This window comes from Mustela putorius, unplaced genomic scaffold (assembly GCF_011764305.1).
Source record: "Mustela putorius furo isolate JIRA1106 unplaced genomic scaffold, ASM1176430v1.1 tig00000407_pilon_pilon_pilon, whole genome shotgun sequence".
NCBI classification, from domain to species: domain Eukaryota; kingdom Metazoa; phylum Chordata; class Mammalia; order Carnivora; family Mustelidae; genus Mustela; species Mustela putorius.
In genome coordinates this window covers 20962777-20980215 of record NW_025421373.1, presented here as the reverse complement: position 1 = coordinate 20980215, position 17439 = coordinate 20962777, and positions in this window count along the sequence as shown.

The following is a 17439-nucleotide window of genomic DNA, read 5'->3' as shown; positions in this document are numbered from 1 at the left end:
TTTTTTTTTTTTTTTCCAAATTCCAAGTAGATTCTACATTTAGAACAAAATGATATAAACACAAAATTTAAAAAACATGTTGCTATTAAAAGTATCTAGCTTCTGGTCAATGCTCCTGGGATGTCTTGTGATTTCCTAGGACTGACTCTTCTGACCTGGTCACAAATAATTTCAATGTAGGACAAAGGCATCTGCTGCCATCTGAGAGATTTTGAGAGCTATAATCAAAGTTATAGGATGAGGAAGTCTACTTCCAAGGACCTATTCTCTTTCCTAATTGTTAACAGAATAACCAGATCCTTTAAAGGAAAGCAGAGTTTTACCCGTGAGCTGAGATTTACTCCAGAGCTCTCCACTTACGATTTCCCTATGCAGGGTAGAGACAAACTCTCAAATGCAGCCTGAACATGTAGGCTTTCTTGGCTCTCAGATCCTTAACGATCTTTAGCTCTGCAAAGGGCTAAAAATGCCATCTCCTTGGCAGGAGCCCTGGTGTCAGCTGTGGCAGGTGCAATGATTGTGGCCATGCCTCTGAATTTGTCCTCTCACACAGCATGCTTTGCATCTTTAGATCTGAATGGGCATAGACAATTAGATGTTTTGCTACATTACAACAGTAATGGAAGACAGACTTGAGTTAAATAAAACCACCACCACCCCCCCACATGGAGAACTTTGACAGGGAAGATGGTTTGGGGGAGGGTCCATCTGGACCAGAGATCCCCAAAATGGTCAGCTGCCAGTGAACCTTGCTGATTGTTGATTGATGGTAAGCAAGAAGCTCCGCCCTGCATCCCAATCCCCAGAACAAGGCAAGGAAGAGGTAGCCCTGGGAACAGGGGTAGGGGGTAAACCCACAGGACAGAGGAGAGAGCCCAGGCAGAAGCTGGACAAGACACTGTCCTCATTCCCTCCCACGTGAAGCTGGGCATGGCCCTATTCTGTAACTCTCCCTTTCAGTGTTGCGTTGTTCTGGAATTTATAACCCCAGACTGTAACCAGCAATCCCAGCTAAATTCCCACAGCACTGGTTACTTTCCTAGAGAATTGCTCCTAACTGGTCCTTGTCTCCTACCTCTAGAGTCTCCCTCATTCTGATCTTTCCCACACAGTGGAACCAGATTAGTCTTCCCAAATATATCTTGGCCTGCAACGCTGTTTATTCAGAGTTTGCTCACATTACGCCTCAACACAGAGAAGACAGAAAAGAGAACAGAGGTGGACCCTTGGCCGTGGGATTCAAAGGTCCTCCACAACCTGCTGGAACAAACTGATATCATCTCCCACAACCCTCTTTAAGTGGCCTCTGCCCCCTTGGGGCTCAGGATCAGCTCTTCCGATGGGCCTTTCTCCCGACCCTCCACTTTTCTAGCTCCCCAATACTTGCTTGACATCTTTTAGGGTCCCACCTCCTGCATTAAGCCTCCAGAATGGCCCTTTCCTGGGGAACCCTTGGTTCCCACCTCACACCACTTAGACCGACAGTGCTTACTTTTGAGCAAAGTTTTTTCCAAAGCAAAGGGGGAAAGTCCTGAGCTATGTCCTACTGTGAGAATTTCCCCAAGAAACACATCCTGCTTTTACCAGGCGGAATGCCTCTTCTGTGATTTACTCATGTTCAGAGACCGCGCCTCATTCTTCTCAATGTTGCAGAGACAGATTGGTACTTAGGATGAGCTCAATCAATACTTCGGGGAAAAAAATTTAAAAGTGGCCATTCTTTTTTCTTTCTGCACCTGCAGTCTGTAGACAAACCAACACTTGCAAGGGGCCTTAGAGATAAAACTTAAATTAGCTTGCAATCTTAATACACTTTCAAATATCTATTCCCAGTCTTTAGCCAAATAGAAAGGATGTGTTTGACCTAGCTAGTGAATGAATTAAATAAGTAAGGGCTAGAAGTGCTTGGCTCTTAAGAGCTTTAAAATCGTGAAGAGGAGCCATAAATTATATAAGAGTAAGCACCTAACAAAAAAATGAGAGAGAGAGTGCAATCCCCCTGGGAAGCCAATTAGCCCATCTCTTTCTTAATCCATAAATTCCAAACTTTTTTTTCTTTAAGTACCATCAAAACAAACCTTTCAAGACCTGCTGAATGTGGCAACTCTTCAAAAGTGTATGTAAAACACAGATGTAAATCTAGGTCTTACGAGGGGAAATGACAGAGGCATAGTATTTGTTAAGGCTGCACTTTGCAAAGCTGGTCTGTAAATGCATTTTATTTTATTGACCAGCTTTATAATCCCCACCAGGCAAATGTCTCCCTTGGAACAACGTGTGTGTGTGTGTGTGTGTGTGTGTGTGTGTGTTCTGGCTAGTGTTACCTGAGCCAGGCTGTATGAACTCATTAAATGATTAAATGTCTACATGAGGAAAACAAATGCATTACTGACAGATGACTATTGGGTCCAGCTGGAAAATGCAAAAAACATCTTGTTCCTAAGGAAAATATATTTCTTTTATTCAACTCCTATATTTAGAAATGACTATCCATTTTTCAAGGGGGGAAAAAATCCTTGAAAGGGAGGAAAATGCATGCTGCAATATTCCTAAGGCCAGCCGCACCTTCCCCAGGACCTTGCCTTGCAAGTCCTCCTGGAACCATGGTAAGATCTTCCCCCCTCTTTGATTAATTTTCCTTTCCAATCAACAGGGGAAGTAGGAGGCTGTATGCAGACAACAGGAAAGTAACTGGAACCAGGTCACCTATTGTCTCCCTCACTGTCTCTGTCCCTGGAACACTGGGGCTTCTCACTGCTGCTGTACATCTGAATCATTCTGGGTTCTCCAGGGATCAAGCCAAAAATGGCGACTCACAACGGCAGCTTCAGCTCCTCGGTGGACATAGCCTTTAGCTAACTGACCATGGCTTCCTATCCCCAAGTACACAGCTGGAAAATCGGAAGGACTTCGCAAGGGCTGACCAGCTGCTACATTTGGAGGTAGGGAGCAGTTCCCTGGGCCTCTGCTGCAAGTTCCAGTGGGGCAGAGAAGAAATGATTGACATCTCCAGCACAGAAGCCGGTGAACACTCAGATCCTATCTCGTCTCTGGTTATATAAAGGGAGAAGGTCTTGTTTGGAGAAGGGCTTAATTCTCCTGTCTTCTCGGTCAGTAACTCCCCTGCCATTTGGGAAGCAGAGATGTTTGTAAATGTATCACATTACAATTGACATGTTTGTTTCAACAGTAAATTAAGTCATCAGACTTGATTAATGGGCCTAGGGTGAAGACTTGCGAGTCCTCGAGCTCACCTGACATCTAGGAATAGCGCATTGATTTGCCCAGAATTTTCCACAGCTACAGAGCAATCCCCTTCCTGAAGAGCTGTGCTTATAGATGGGAGGGAGGTGCGGCCCAGCCAGCCTGGGAGAAAGCGGCATTTTTGTGTAATGATGAGCAACCTAACTTGCAAATCTATGGCGTTCTTCTTGCTTTGTGTCAGTCTGGGATCTGACCTAGTTTACTTCTTCCCACTGTGGGCTCTAGAAATCTGTGAGTTCCAACAACTACACATGGTGTTGTAGCCACTTGCTCAGGTCCTACTCTTGTTACAGCTCAGAACGGGATGGAAGGGAACGACTGCCAGCTCCTCCCCCGGCCTTTCCAGAGCTTCAGCCACTTTTGTTTAATTTTCCCACGACTTAAGGACATCCCAGCCTTCAGCTCTGACTGGAGCCCCCTCCATCCCTACATTTGCATTAGTCACTTGCCTCCCTTCCTCCTGAGTTACTTCGTTTGATTTGATGTCCCGGAAAGAACAGCAGAGGCTTTGGTGATGCGCACTCTGCCAGAAACCAGCTGTGTGACCGTGGACAAGTTGCTTAATCTCTCTGGGCTTCAGCTTTGTCCTCAACAAAAATGAGTCCTACCAAAAGCAAAAGTCCTAGTCCTAGGACTCTGCTCTGTTCCCATGAGTTGGCTTCAATGTGCACTTTCCAGAACACATCACCTCTGATGTTTTCTCCTGCCAGTTGCTGGAGCAGGTGGGCAGAGGGGGAGGTGTTTGTGTGTGTGTTTGTGTTTGTGTGTGTGATATTTCGATATGCATTCAAGAAACATCTGTCTTCCTCATACTAATCCTGTGACACAGGAAATGCTTTCTGAGAGGATAAATGACTGGCCAAGATGTCATGGGTAGGAACTGATGGCGTTAGAGGGCTGGGGTTCACACCAAGCTCAGAATCCAGCCCTCATGTAGAACCACACAGCTAGGTGCTCCACACCAGATAAAGCTGCCGTGGCCCTGTTGGGAGGAAGGAGAATGATCCGCACATCGTTCAGCCACTCTAATGAAGTGGATGGGGATGGAAGGAGACAAGCATCATCAATAGGAAGATTCAGAACCAAACTATTACCCTTTGGGCAAAGGCTATTGATCTCCCCAGATGGCTGAGGTCTGCTGTGCCTAAACCCAACCATCCAGTTCAAATCAGGATTCAGAGGCTGAAAAACTCCCCAAGGGCTTCATTCCCACTGACGACCTTGCTGACATGGCTCCAAACCACTACATCTGATGGGAACCAAGCCTCATGGAGTCCCGCTGCCTGCAGCTCCCTCACAGTCCTTAAGGGCCTCGTCACTACAGTCACATAACCCATCACCCAAAACTTAGTGCCATAGAACAACCACTCATTATGTTCAAGGATTCCGTGGGTCAGGGATATACAAGAGGATGGGGACGCAGCTTATCTCTGATGCACCTTGTCTAGAGCCTCAACTGGCAGACTCAAAGGCTGGGGGCTGGAATCATCTGAAGGCTCACCCACTGAGATGCCCAGCACCAGAACTAAAAAGACTCCAATAGCTGAGTTCTTTGAGCATCTCTCTCTTTCCCTCCAGGATGGTGGCTTTAGTGTGGCTGGACTGCCCACAGAGCACCTCAGTTCCCAGCAGAGCCAGGCCAGGTGGCAGCTCTAGCACCATCAAGAACCAGCTCCAGAAGTCACACAGCATCCTTTCTACCACATTCTATTCATTGACCAGTCACAAGGTTGAAGGGGTGCGGCGGGGGAGCAGAGGAGCCGAAAGGACTGCAACCATTTATGAAAACTCTTATCTGCTGGCCACCCCTGGTCATATGGGTCTTGCCTAAAGTCTAGATGATTCATTTGAGACCAGATGGGTCTTGGGAATGAAGTGAATGCGACAGTTTTTGACTCTGCATCTGGCTGGATGTCTCTAGAGGGCGGTCTCAGTGATTCTAGCCCTTTGTGCATGCAGACACTCTGACACCTTAGCCCGAATAATTTCAAATCCTACTGATTCTTCTTCCCTGACATCTCTCACATAGCTTTCCTGTCCATTTCCATTCCTCCCACCCTAATCCCAGTCTTTAAGTCACTTGTGATGTGTTGCCAGTGGCAAAGACTGATAATTATCCCTACTATCCCCTTTTTCTTCTCTCCTTTTTAACAAATCTCTCACTTTTAGCTGGACTTTGGACCCCAAATAAAGATTACATTTCCGAGCCTCCCTTGCCAGCAGCAGGGGTTCTGGGACTAGGCTCTAGCTAATGACATCTATTGTGGCTTTAAATTATGATCCCAGAATTCTTTGGTGGTCCTCCCTTTAGGGGGTGGGGTCTATGTCCCATCCCCCACATATAGACTGTGATTACTTGGCCAAATGCGATTCTGCATCCATCGCTGCATCTAAGTCTTAAGAAATAAGCAGCTTCTACTTCTACTCTTGGGATACTCCTGTCTGAAGCCAGCTGCCGTGCTGCGAGGAAGCCAAGCAATCTCACTGGGTGGTCACACGTCGATGTTTCCAACCACAGCCTCATGAGGATCCAGGCAACAGCCAGCATTTGCCCTCAGGCGTGCAAGTAATCAAGCCTGAGGATGGGTTCTAGATCGTACTTACTGAATGCTCTGCCACCTTCGGGCTGCCCAAGAGGTTGCTATCAGGAGCAGAGACAAGCTGTCCCACAGCATCCTGCCTTCGTTGCAGATTCATGAGGAAAGGGAAGGATCACTCTTGTTTTGGGCCACTATGTTGGGGTGGTTTGCTATGTAGACCTTGATCACTGGAATAACATTATGTAGCTATGGGCCTCTTTTCCTGCACTGGACTCCTGGCCTCTGAGCTGCTTCTTGGCTCTCGGGGAAGGAACAAAAACCTAATTAAGTAAAGCTTCTATTTTATCTGCCGTTCATAGTGGATATTGGTCCTACCTGACATGCGATGGAGTTTCCTACCTGCTACTGTGTATGTACTCAGTTCCAATCTTGCCACCACACTACTCTAACATTTGGCTTTGCATAACCTCCCTAGTGCTCTGTAGTGTGGCCCATTTCTAAAGGAATTTAGTCCACACTCCTTAGCCTGGCACACCAAGGCCATTGTTCTTTTAGATCCAGTGACCTCTTTATCTTTCTCTCCTGCTGCTTCTTTTATTCATATTTTTCAGGCCATGGTATTTGTACCTCTGGGGATATGGGCAGTGTGCCAGGGGCTACTCAAAGCCCCAGGATAATGTACAGCGTCCTGCCTATAGTTAATAACACTGTCCTGCATATTTGGAAGTTGCTAAGAGAATAGATCGAAAAAGTTTGCATCACAACAAAAAATAATTTTGTAACTGTGTATGGTGACAGATCTAACTAGACTTGCTATGGTGATCATTTCAAAATATAGGCAAATATCGAATCAGTATGTTGTACAGTTGAAACTAATAGAATGTTATATAATTACACCTCGAGTTTAAAAAAAAAAAAAGCCCCTGGTTAAGAAAACTGCTTCTTCCCAGCGTAAATTTTACAATGTGGAAGAAAAAGGTCGGTCTCACTCTTTTCTTGATAACAGTTTCAATATTTTTATAAATTAATATAACTATCCACATACTATTAATATAACCATCCATATTATCCATATAAATTAATGTAACTATCCATATATAAATTAATATAACTAGCCATAATTTTATAACTTAATATAACTATCCATTAATATAAATTCCATATACTGTGTGTGTGTGTGTGTGTGTGTGTGTGTGTGTTTCAGATAAAATCTAAAGTCTTTCTTGCTGATGGAAAGCCAGTTTGAGCTATATTCTATGCCCCACATCAGTATACCTCTACTAATAAAGGTACTTTGGTATTAAATTTGAGAAGCATGCTTTCATCACTTAGAAATTCATTCAACTATGTGGTGATTAAGACTTAAGACTAGCTTAGGCAGCAGTAACTGAGGAGTTGGCAGTTAACTGCCATTGATTCGGGGGCTCAACCACATTGGAACCAGAGACTATGGGACCCCTTCACCCTTTTCTTCATACTTGTCTACAGATCATTTCCTAGGCCTTTCCTCCCCACTGTCACAAAATGATTGCTGTAGCTCCAGACATCAAATCCAAGTTCAAGGCAGTTAAAAGACAGAACAGTATAGAGTGTTGCTAGCCTCATATTCCTTTTTTATTACGCCAAAGAAAAGCCTTCTTCAAACCCCTAGGAATCCTCTACTTAATTCTCATTGGCTAGAACAATTACATGGTCACTTTTAGGTGAAAAGGAGGGTGGCAACATGAATCAATCAACAACCTAGGGCTGGGTAGCTGGAATCACTCCCATCAATTACGTTCCTCCCCCAAATTAGTGTTCTAGCAGCAAAGAAGAAAGGGGACTTAGGGTGCCTGCGTAGCTTGGTTGGTTAAGCATCCGACTCTTGATTTTAGTTCGGGTCATAATCTCAGTGTCGTGAGACAGAGTCCCTCATTGGGCTCTGCACTGGGTGTAGAACCTGCTTAAGATTCTCTCTCTCCCTCTCTCTGTGCCCCTTCCCGGCCCCAACTCCCACTCCCACATGTGAGTGAGCTCTCTCATGAGCTCTCTCTCTCTCAAAAATAATAAGAAGAAGAAGAGGAAAAAGAAGAAGAAGGAGGAGGAGGAAAGGGGACAAGATCTGGGGGCAATACTTAGTGACCACAACCATACCCTTCTCTCTAGCCAAATTAGTTTTCTGGCTGATCCTAGAGCCTGATATATCATAGGGATCAAAGAATCAGCCCACTACCATTTGGGGGGAACAGCAATAGCGAGCATGCAGCACACACAGTCTCCCCTCTCCCAAACACACATTGAGTCTGCCTAGCCTTGGTGGAGCCCAGCACAATCCTCAGCCAAAGGAGAAGCCTGGCCCATGCAGATGCAGAACGGGTCCAGGTAGCAGGTACATTTCCATTCATCCCCAAGAGAAGAGGAAGCGTCCATCAGTGTGGTCTCCGAGGACACCCACTCCCAAATACTCAGAAAAAGTTAAGATTTCAAGACAACCCAGTCCCTTAGTCCTCAATGAACCCCTTGCTCATGCAGCACAACTGTCTTTGGGTTTCTGGGCTGAAGTAAGAACTCAGGACTCCAGCTGCGTGGCTATTGTCCAGTCTGTTGTGCCCAGAGCGGCTGAAGATCCCTTGGAAACGGCAAACGCACTGCCAGGCGTCTTAGAATGAAGACAGGCTTTATTTTATTTTATTTTTTTTCTATAGGCCCTTTTTGAGACAACTCCTGGTCTGCAGAAGAAAGAAACCACGAGACTGGAAGGGCTTGCTGTCTCACCACTTCCAGAGCTGGCCGCTCGGCCTTGTTGCTCTGACTTGGCCCTATGAGGGAAAGGGAGGAGGCTCGTGGTTTCTTTCCAGGTTTACCCCATGCCTTCCCTCTGGGTCCAGGAAGTCACAAATGGGGCCAAGAAACGGATAGTTGAACTTGAGAAGGAAAACACAGGAGGCCTCATCCAATCCAGAAGTCATAAAGGAACAGCAGGAAAGGTCTGTAAGGCACAGGGTAGGTTTCCGTAGCCGTCTGCCAGGCTGACATTTCTGAATCATTTCTTAACACTTGGCAAAGAGGTTTTGATGCTTAAAACTCCTTTTTTGGCCAGGGACCTGGAAGTATCACATCTGTACACAACAGTGGGTTTTAACGTTTTTGTATTATAACCCTTTCCGTTTAAAATATTTAATGCTTTCTGGGAATGTTCTCTTAGGTTGAAGTATTTTCCTTCTTCCTCAGGTCACCTGACAAAGCAGGTTTCCAGAAGTGACAGGACTTTCCTAAAATCCTTAATATTTGGAATCCTTTAATATAATGCTTGTAGGTGATCAGACTTCCTGTTTTCTGATACTCTCTTAGTGGTGGTAATAAGTTCATTGATATTTTTTGAATGCTAACTCTGTGCTAACTGTGTTGGCCCTATTGGGAAAAGAAAGGAAGGCTATGAGTCACCCACTTAATTGCACAGAATATAATGTCATGCTAATTATTGAGTTAAATTCCTTAGATCTATTTAAGATTGATCAAATAAATGATGATTAAGCATTGAATGGTTACTTTGTACAACTATGAAATGACAATGCAATCTCTACGGATATGGGTAACTGTGTTCATTTCCTGAGACTGCTGTGACAAAGGACAAAGGACAAAGCACTGTGGTGGCTTAAAACAGACATTTGTTTTCACACAGTTATGGAGGATAGAAGTTCAAAATCGAGGTGTCAGAGAGAAAAATGAAATTCAAAAAGAAATATGCACCCCTATGTTTATGGCAGTATTATTTACAATAGCCAAAATATGGAAGCAATCCAAGTGTCCCTCTATAGATGAATAGATAAAGAAGATGTGGTATATGTATGCATAATGGAATATTACTCAGCCATAAAAAGGAGTGAGGTCTTGCCATTTGTGACAACATAGATGGCTATAGATGGTATTATGCTTAGGGAAATAAGTCAGACAGAGAAAAGTAAATACCATATGTCTAAACCTATGTGTGGAATATAAAAAGCAAAAATAGCAAAAGAAAGCAGAAACAGACTCATGTATACCGAGAACAAACTGATGGTTGCCAGAGGGAAGGAGGATAAGGGACATGGGCAAAATGGGGGAAGGAGAGTGGGAGGTACAAGTTTCCAGTTATGGAATGTATAAGCCATGGGGAATATAGAGAATATAATCAATGACATTGTGATAACATTATCTGATGACAGATGGGAGCTACACTTGGGGTAAGCACATAGAGAATATAATCAATGACATTGTGATAACATTATCTGATGACAGATGGGAGCTACACTTGGGGTAAGCACAGCAGAACATATAGAATTGTCAAATCATTGTGTTGTACATCTGAAACCAGTAACATGGTATGTCAACTGTACTCCAATTAAAATAAATACACAAATACAAATTCAAGGTGGCAGCAGGGTCATGTTCTTTCTGAAGGCTCTAGGGGATGTTTCTGGCTCTTCCCAGCTTCTGGTGGTTGCTGGTAATCCTTGATATTCCTTGGGTTATAGAAATCACTCCGATCTTTGCCTCTCTCTTCATATAGACTTCTCCATGTGCCTGTATCCAAACCTCTCTCTTTTTATAAGGATACCATTCTTTGGTTTGGGCCTACCCTCATCTAGTATGATCTTTTCATAACTCCATTGTATCTACAAAAACCCTATTTTCAAATAAGGTTACATTCATAGGTAGTAAGAGTTAGGACTTAAACATACCTTTTGGGGGAACATAGTTCAAGCCAGTATACTACGTTATGCAAAAACAACAAAAGATTTTCAGAATGTTAAAGTAGAGCTGCAAGTTCTTTGACACTCCTCCCACAGAGTGGAGTCTTTGTCCCCTCCCCTGGAATTTCCATGGACCTGTGACTTCTTTGACTGTACAGTATGGCAGAAATTACATTAAATAACTTCCGAGACTAGACCACAAAAGGCCACACAACTTCTACCCTGTTCACTCTTAGAACCTCAAGGCACCATATAAGAAGTCTGACTACCCTGAGGCCACCATGTTGTAAGGAAGCACAAGTCATGTGGAAAAGCTACATACAGTCAACAACCCCAGCTGGGTTCAGAATTCCAATTCCAGGTGCTAGCTCTATGAAAGAAGAAAGAAGTTTCCAGATGTTTCCAGACCCCAGATATTCCAGGTATCCCCAGCCATTTGAATTTTCCCAGCTGAGCTCCCAGAGTTCATGGATTAGAGACAGGCCACCACTGCCGTCTCCTGTCCAAACTCCTCACCCAGAGAATTCATGAGCCATAGCAAAGTGGTTGCTATTTTATAGCTCTGAGTTTTAGGTTGTCTTGTGTGGCAATAGGTCATGAACAAACATCATGAATAGTACAGTCACATTTTTTTTTTTTTTTTAGAAAGTCTGAATGTATGTATGTGCATGCACAGGGAAAACCTAGGAGCTTGACCCCAAACTGTTAACAGAGATTATTTTTGGGTGTGGGGGGGTGGTTACACTCTCCTTTATCCTTTTCCATATTTTTAAAAATTCTTTAAAGTGAGTTCATAGGGGCACCTGGGTGGCTCAGTGGTTAAATCCTCTGCCTTCGGCTCGGGTCGTAATCTCAGGGTCCTGGAATCGAGCCCCGCGTCGGGCTCTCTGCTCAGCGGGGAGCCTGCTTCCTCCCCTCTCTCTGCCTGCATCTCTGCCTGCTTGTGATCTCTGCCTGTCAAATAAATAAATAAAATCTTAAAAAAAAAATAAAGTGAGTTCATATTTCTTAATCAGGAAAAAAGAAACGATTTTCATTTATGATAAAAGATATCACTGAAATATGATGGTTGAGCTTTCAGGCATAAGTAATGAAAGACTCTTAGCAAAGGTTGAGACATCTCTGTGTGGTAACCATAATCAACACACCAATTTTTTTTTAAGATTTTATTTATTTATTTGACAGAGAGAGAGAAATCACAAGTAGGCAGAGAGAGTGGGGGAAGCAGGCTCCCTGCTGCTGAGCAGAGAGCCCAATGCGGGGCTCGATCCCAGGACCCTGAGACCATGACTTGAGCCGAAGGCAGAAGCTTAACCCACTGAGCCACTCAGGTACCCCAACATACCAATTATTTTGCAATCAAAGGTTGTTTTAGTGATGTGACTACAAATCCCAAGGCTGAGTCTAGTCTCTTCAGGGCTGGGTCATAAGTAGGTAGCCATGACTAAAAAGAAGTTTCAAGCCCTTCTCCATCACTGTCCTTCTTCAGATGGCCAGGACTAGAGCTCATAAGACCACCCCATTCTGTGGGAATGGGGGAGGGCAGTGGTTGTGCAGCAGTGGGGGAGGAGAGCAGGTACAAAGACAAGAGAAGTGGGAGTGAACCCTGGAGGCCTAAAAGATGGAGACAGGGTGTTGGCGCTTCCCTCCCCTGGCAATGGAAGGGGACAGTTTATCCATCTGCACTGGCTTGGCATAGGGGTGCCCCACACAACCACGGAACTGGGCCTGCGTGCTGTTGATATCATGTCTGCCCCTGCTAACAACCTTTCTACCGTAAAGTGTGTCACTGGAGCACATCATTTTCCTTCAGAGACGTAGTATTCAGAGGTTAACAGCACATCCTGCCAAGAGCACAAACACAAATCTTGGCATGACAAATAAGATCTTGGCCCTCTTGAGTGGCCACACTTTAAAAACCAAGAGAAAGCTGGGAGATGCAAAAGGCCACAGTTGAAAAGAACAGTTCTTGTGACTTCCACCAAAAAATGTCAGAATGGAGCCAAGGGTGAGTTAAGTATTATATGCATGGTTTCTAAGGAAACTTTAAAAGCAAATAGTGCATTAGGGAGGAAAGGCACTCATTACACAGAGATGTTCCCAATCCCGGGACCAGCCTTCCCTTCTAATTTCCACAGAATACACTGTGTCAAGGACCCCTGGCACAAAAGCACCCAGTGGCCTCCACACAGGTGGAAGGAGTTTCAAGAGACCAGACAAAAGTAGGTGCTAAGATGCTTTAAGTTCTGCTGGACCAACGTGAGATACCTTCTGTGTATCTTCCAAGGTGCCATCACTCTACTAACAGCCAATAGCCTTTTCTGCTAGATTTGTGACCCTCTGTGTGCCCGCGTACCCATCAGCAGGTACTCGGGTAGAGTTAGCTACTTCTGTGGCTCTGGTTTCTAGAGAGGAAGACGTGCAGTGGAAAGCAGGGCAAATACTTCCAGCTTCTTCCTTTTCTTCTTCCCATTGCATTGCCCTGACAAAATGAAATATCATCAGTAGCCAGGCAAGGCAGCTTGGGTCTGGGGAAACGCCAGACAATTTATACGATATTCTCTGCCTGTTTTAAGACCCCTGTGGCTGGTCTTCAGTGTTTATACATCTCTGATCGCTTCACACTCTGCCCTCACTAACATTTTCTGGGCCAGGAGAATCTCCTTCTAACTCGTTCCAGTGACCTTTGTCCTCACAGTTCCTGAGAACCACAGCTTACCCCACCCCACCCCATCTTAGTGTATATATGAGTGTATTCACCCTCTCTAATATTCTTGTGAAATTTCAGAGCTTATTTTATATTTACTGAATGTTTATTCCTATGTGCTCATTTCTTGCTACTAGCTCGATTGATTGTTGTTTTTTTTTCCCCTATTTTTTAATAGATTATTATTTGAATATAAGGCAGCTTGGTTGAATTTCGTTGATAATAGATTTTTTTTTTCTCCCCTAAAATTATTACCTTCCAGAATGCGGTTGGGGAATGCTACCATAGAGTGTCTGTCAGAAAGCGGTTATTATATGGGGTGACAGGATAATTCTTTATGAAAATATGGATTCATAGTAGTGAAATCTGCTTTGTTCTGCATTTTGATACATTACACTGTAAGTTTCTCTCGGCTAGAAAGAGCTCCTGTTTCCTTATTACAGGACATACCATCTGTTTTCATAGTACAAACACAACATTCAGCTCTAGTGATGGAGTTATAGAGGCCTGTCCCAACACTGAACTTGTTTCCACACACCTTTGCCCATTGCAATTTTGCATCTACAAAAAATAAAATTCTAATGCACTCATGGTTTGGAGTTTTTTTTATTGTTGTTGATTTTTTTTTGTTTTGTTTTGTTTTGGTTTTTTGGTAAGGGAAAGACAATGTAAGTAGTGCATGCACAGGCTGGGGAAAGGACAGAGGGAGAGAGAGAATCCTAAGCAGGCTCCACAGCCAGTGCAGAGCCCAAAGCAGGGCTCAATCTCACCACCCTGAGATCATGACCTGAGTCAAAATCAAAAGTCAAATGCTGAACCAACTGAGCCACCCAGATACTCCTGCACTCACACTTTTAAGTAAAAGATGAGAAGGTCTCTATGTGGCTCATCGCTCACTAAGATAAGTTGTAATTAATTGTGGCTATTTTAGAACATACAGAATTTTTAGATCAGAGATAATAACGTTATTTACCCATATGAATCCTATTTCCAAAACCTATGGGAGATCAGAAGAATGGGCACAATGTATTACAATTTGTGTAAAAAGGAGCAACATATCCTTACAAATGTTTATCTATGTATAGAATATCTCTACAATGATATATAAAAGTCTGGCATCAGTGGTAGCCTGTGGGGGAGATAGGAAGATACAGGCAAGCAGGAGACTTGCTTTCCACCATGGACTCTCTTGTGCTCCCTGAATTTTCTATCACACATGGGTATTGTACTCATTAATATAAGCTTCTACACCAAGAAGATACTGAGAAACTAATATTTTATGCTAGCATGACATGGTGAGAATGAGATGGGAATTTTTTTTTTTAAAGATTTTATTTATTTATTTGACAGAGAAATCACAAGTAGATGGAGAGGCAGGCAGAGAGAGAGAGAGGGAAGCAGGCTCCCTGCCGAGCAGAGAGCCCAATGCGGGACTCGATCCCAGGACCCTGAGATCATGACCTGAGCCGAAGGCAGCGGCTTAACCCACTGAGCCACCCAGGCGCCCCGAGATGGGAATTTTTTAAATTAGCAAATGGGATATAAGTCGGTATAATTACATTTGACACAACTGAAGCCTTAAAAATTTCCTTTATCTGTGTTTCTGATTCTTCTTGCAGGATAGATTCCTAGAATCAGAATTACTGCATGTGGTAGGCAGAATAATGGCTTCCACAAATGGTCCCACGTGTCCTAATTCCTGGGACCTGTGAATATGTTATGTTACACACAGGGCAGGAGGGAATCAGGTTGCAGAGGGAATTGAAGTTGTGAATCAGATGATTTTGAGAGGGAGAGGTTATCCGGGATTATCCAGGTAGCCTCAGCGTAATCACTAGGATCCTTATTAAGTGAAGGAGGGGGACAGAAGAGTCAGTGTTAGCGTAATGCCCTAGAAGAAGGAGTCAGTCAGCCATTGCTGGCTTTCAGGATGGGAGGGGCCATGAATCAGGGAATGTGGGCATCTTCAGGAAGTTGGAACAGGCAAGGAAAGGAAGGAATCTTTCCCTGGAGACTCCAGCCCTGGCAACACCTTGATTTTAGCCCAGTGAGCTCATTTTGGACTTCTGGCCTCCAAAGCAGCAAGGTAAGTTTGTGTTGCTCGTGGTTTCAGCCACCAAGTCTGTACTAATCTGTTAAGAAAGCAGTATAAAACTACTACATTGTGTTAAAGAAATATTCATTTATGAGAGTAAAAAAATCTGGAGAGAATCTAAATGTCCACTAACAAAGGAATAGAAAGTCAATGATGCTACATTTATATGAAGGGATCTTACCCTATTGGCAAGCATTTGATTTTGAAAGTTCCAAAATGTTTATGAGAAAATATTAAATTGAAAAAAGCCATTAGTAAATCTGTATCAGATTCCAGTTATAAAAATCATACGCTCCTATATACATCACATCAGTCCAGATTCAGCCACAGAAAAGAGAAATTACTCAAGTAACTTCAAATAGAGACATATAAAAAAATCAGACCTATACAAAATCACAGGGAAACTGTGGAAGAGGGACTCAAGAGGCCTCTTGAGAGGTCGGCCAGCCCACCAAGATCATAGCCACCTCCACCCAGATCACAAGGGGAATGTCAGATGAAACGCTGCCAGAGGCTGTCCCTCCCAAGGCAGTGGAGAGATGATCCTTTTTCTTCCCCTCCTTTCCCCATAACCACTACATTCTACTCCTTGTAGAATGTACTGGTGTGTACACTAGTGTGTACTGGTATAAAGAATGTTTAAATCTAACCCCACATTTTCCTACCTCCATAGTTATAAACAAGAAGCAAACACCAAAGAAGCTGTTGCTGTGAAGAATGTAGGCTCTGGAGTTTGAAGACCCAGATTTTTTTTTTTTTTAAAGATTTTATTTATTTATTTGACAGACAGAGATCACAAGCAGGCAGAGAGGCAGGCAGAGAGAGAGGGGAGGAAGCAGGCTCTCTGCAGAGCAGAGAGCCCGATGCGGGGCTCAATCCCAGGACCCTGGGATCATGGCCTGAGCCGAAGGCAGAGGCTTTAACCCACTGAGCCACCCAGGCGCCCCATGAAGACCCAGATTTAAATCGCGCTCCACTATTTCCGTCTTTTCCTACACGACCCTCCCTCTTGGTGCCTGAGCACCTTTGTGGGTAAAGGGAGTAGTTCCAGTGCCTTCCCCACAGAGCTGCCAGAGGGCCGACACACTTAGTAAAGTAAACCTGTTCAAAATATAGTAGCCATTGTTTTTCTAATATTTTCCTATACTTCTCAGGTATTATTTATCATGTATTGATTTTATCATCAGAGAAACAAAAACCTCATTTTAGAAAAATCCAAGCTGAATGTTAAGCTTCCAAAAATAACCCCAGTTTGAAGAAAAATCTATAACTTTTAAAACTTCTTGCCTTGCATCAGGTTCTGTCCGCTGTATATCTGCTTCCTGTTGATAAGAGGAAGAATAAAGACACAAGTTCTATTTAAAAGTCAAGAGTCAGGAGACTGAGTATTTTCATTCTCAAGGCCATTAATTCTGCACAGCAAATGTCACTCTCCATCTTTTGCATCAAAAGCACCCTGTTTTGACATCTGACAATGAATGGATACATCTAGGGGGACAAAGGGGAAAAGATGTGAGAATAAAAAGGGGTAAAGGAGACAGTTGTTTTTCAGTGAAGGCTTATTTGCTAGTTTGACTTTAATTATACAGCATCTAAATGTGGACATTTATAACTGATTAAATGTAAACTCAGACGTCTCCTCTTTGGTAGTGGCTACTCAGTTTCCAGGCTGGTCCCAGATTCGGGCACCACTGTCTCTCCTTAGGGAACAGGGACCCTGAGGGAATGAGCCTGACAGTTGACATTTTCACACGCATGCTTTGTCACTTGACACCATGGCCTCCCTTTGGGTTAGTCATCTCCAGATTCTCTTGCCAAAAGGAGACTCTTAAATCTGGGGCTCTCATCATTGACTGTGCAGCAGAGGACATCTTCTAAGGGCCACGCGGGTGATTGACTTTATAACAACATCCACCCTTTTTAATTACTTTTGAAACCTCCCTGCTAGGATGAGTCAGGTTTTACTCCTTGCAAATTCTTCAGAAGGTTTGGGAGTTGGAAAGACATTCACCAGAGCACGGATAGTAAGTAAGCCATGACCATCACTGAATTTCAGCATGGCCCATTCTATGGCTTGCTCCTTTTCTACATTAAACAACCTCACAGTCTCCAGAGACCAAA